Consider the following 3,278-nt stretch of genomic DNA (forward strand, 5'->3'; position numbering starts at 1 on the left):
TCTCTCCATCTAGTTCATTCAGAGAGAGACAATCTATCCACCCTGTCTCTCTCTCTTTCTCTCTCCATCTAGTTCATTCAGAGAGAGACAATCTATCCACTCTGTCTGTCTCTCTTTCTCTCTCCATCTAGTTCATTCAGAGAGAGACAATCTATCCACTCTGTCTCTCTCTCTTTCTCTCTCCATCTAGTTCATTCAGAGAGAGACAATCTATCCACTCTGTCTGTCTCTCTTTCTCTCTCCATCTAGTTCATTCAGAGAGACAATCTATCCACTCTGTCTCTCTCTCTTTCTCTCTCCATCTAGTTCATTCAGAGAGAGACAATCTATCCACTCTGTCTCTCTCTCTTTCTCTCTCCATCTAGTTCATTCAGAGAGAGACAATCTATCCACTCTGTCTCTCTCTCTTTCTCTCTCCATCTAGTTCATTCAGAGAGAGACAATCTATCCACTCTGTCTCTCTCTCTTTCTCTCTCCATCTAGTTCATTCAGAGAGAGACAATCTATCCACTCTGTCTGTCTCTCTTTCTCTCTCCATCTAGTTCATTCAGAGAGAGACAATCTATCCACTCTGTCTGTCTCTCTTTCTCTCTCCATCTAGTTCATTCAGAGAGAGACAATCTATCCACCCTGTCTCTCTCTCTTTCTCTCTCCATCTAGTTCATTCAGAGAGAGACAATCTATCCACCCTGTCTGTCTCTCTCTTTCTCTCTCCATCTAGTTCATTCAGAGAGAGACAATCTATCCACTCTGTCTGTCTCTCTCTTTCTCTCTCCATCTAGTTCATTCAGAGAGAGACAATCTATCCACTCTGTCTGTCTCTCTTTCTCTCTCCATCTAGTTCATTCAGAGAGAGACAATCTATCCACTCTGTCTCTCTCTCTTTCTCTCTCCATCTAGTTCATTCAGAGAGAGACAATCTATCCACTCTGTCTCTCTCTCTTTCTCTCTCCATCTAGTTCATTCAGAGAGAGACAATCTATCCACTCTGTCTGTCTCTCTCTTTCTCTCTCCATCTAGTTCATTCAGAGAGAGACAATCTATCCACTCTGTCTGTCTCTCTTTCTCTTTCCATCTAGTTCATTCAGAGAGAGACAATCTATCCACTCTGTCTCTCTCTCTTTCTCTCTCCATCTAGTTCATTCAGAGAGAGACAATCTATCCACTCTGTCTGTCTCTCTTTCTCTCTCCATCTAGTTCATTCAGAGAGAGACAATCTATCCACTCTGTCTGTCTCTCTCTTTCTCTCTCCATCTAGTCCATTAAGAGAGAGACAATCTATCCACTCTGTCTCTCTCTCTTTCTCTCTCCATCTAGTTCATTCAGAGAGAGACAATCTATCCACTCTGTCTCTCTCTCTTTCTCTCTCCATCTAGTTCATTCAGAGAGAGACAATCTATCCACTCTGTCTGTCTCTCTTTCTCTCTCCATCTAGTTCATTCAGAGAGAGACAATCTATCCACTCTGTCTCTCTCTCTTTCTCTCTCCATCTAGTTCATTCAGAGAGAGACAATCTATCCACTCTGTCTCTCTCTCTCTTTCTCTCTCCATCTAGTTCATTCAGAGAGAGACAATCTATCCACTCTGTCTCTCTCTCTCTTTCTCTCTCCATCTAGTTCATTCAGAGAGAGACAATCTATCCACTCTGTCTGTCTCTCTTTCTCTCTCCATCTAGTTCATTCAGAGAGAGACAATCTATCCACTCTGTCTCTCTCTCTTTCTCTCTCCATCTAGTTCATTCAGAGAGAGACAATCTATCCACTCTGTCTGTCTCTCTTTCTCTCTCCATCTAGTTCATTCAGAGAGAGACAATCTATCCACTCTGTCTCTCTCTCTTTCTCTCTCCATCTAGTTCATTCAGAGAGAGACAATCTATCCACTCTGTCAATTCAATTCAATTCAATTCAAGGGCTTTATTGGCATGGGAAACATGTGTTAACATTGCCAAAGCAAGTGAGGTAGACAACATACAAAGTGAATATATAAAGTGAAAAACAACAAAAATTAACAGTAAACATTACACATACAGAAGTTTCAAAACAGTAAAGACATTACAAATGTCATATTATATATATATACAGTGTTCTAACAATGTACAAATGGCTAAAGGACACAAGATAAAATAAATAAGCATAAATATGGGTTGTATTTACAATGGTGTTTGTTCTTCACTGGTTGCCCTTTTCTCGTGGCAACAGGTCACAAATCTTGCTGCTGTGATGGCACACTGTGGAATTTCACCCAGTAGATATGGGAGTTTTTCAAAATTGGATTTGTTTTCAAATTCTTTGTGGATCTGTGTAATCTGAGGGAAATATGTCTCTCTAATATGGTCATACATTGGGCAGGAGGTTAGGAAGTGCAGCTCAGTTTCCACCTCATTTTGTGGGCAGTGAGCACATAGCCTGTCTTCTCTTGAGAGCCATGTCTGCCTACGGCGGCCTTTCTCAATAGCAAGGCTATGCTCACTGAGTCTGTACATAGTCAAGGCTTTCCTTAATTTTGGGTCAGTCACAGTGGTCAGGTATTCTGCCGCTGTGTACTCTCTGTGTAGGGCCAAATAGCATTCTAGTTTGCTCTGTTTTTTTGTTAATTCTTTCCAATGTGTTAAGTAGTTATCTTTTTGTTTTCTCATAATTTGGTTGGGTCTAATTGTGCTGCTGTCCTGGGGCTCTGTAGTGTGTGTTTGTGTTTGTGAACAGAGCCCCAGGACCAGCTTGCTTAGGGACTCTTCTCCAGGTTCATCTCTCTGTAGGTGATGGCTTTGTTATGGAAGGTTTGTGAATCGCTTCCTTTTAGGTGGTTGTAGAATTTAACAGCTGTTTTCTGGATTTTGATAATTAGTGGGTATCGGCCTAATTCTGCTCTGCATTATTTGGTGTTCTACGTTGTACACGGAGGATATTTTTGCAGAATTCTGCGTGCAGAGTCTCAATTTGGTGTTTGTCCCATTTTGTGAAGTCTTGGTTGGTGAGCGGACCCCAGACCTCACAACCATAAAGGGCAATGGGCTCTATGACTGATTCAAGTATTTTTAGCCAGATCCTAATTGGTATGTTGAAATTTATGTTTCTTTTGATGGCATAGAATGCCCTTCTTGCCTTGTCTCTCAGATCGTTCACAGCTTTGTGGAAGTTACCTGTGGTGCTGATGTTTAGGCCAAGGTATGTATAGTTTTTGTGTGCTCTAGGGCAACAGTGTCTAGATGGAATTTGTATTTGTGGTCCTGGTGACTGGACCTTTTTGGAACACCATTATTTTGGTCTTACTGAGATTTA

This window comes from Oncorhynchus tshawytscha, unplaced genomic scaffold (assembly GCF_018296145.1).
Source record: "Oncorhynchus tshawytscha isolate Ot180627B unplaced genomic scaffold, Otsh_v2.0 Un_contig_2925_pilon_pilon, whole genome shotgun sequence".
Lineage (NCBI taxonomy): Eukaryota > Metazoa > Chordata > Actinopteri > Salmoniformes > Salmonidae > Oncorhynchus > Oncorhynchus tshawytscha.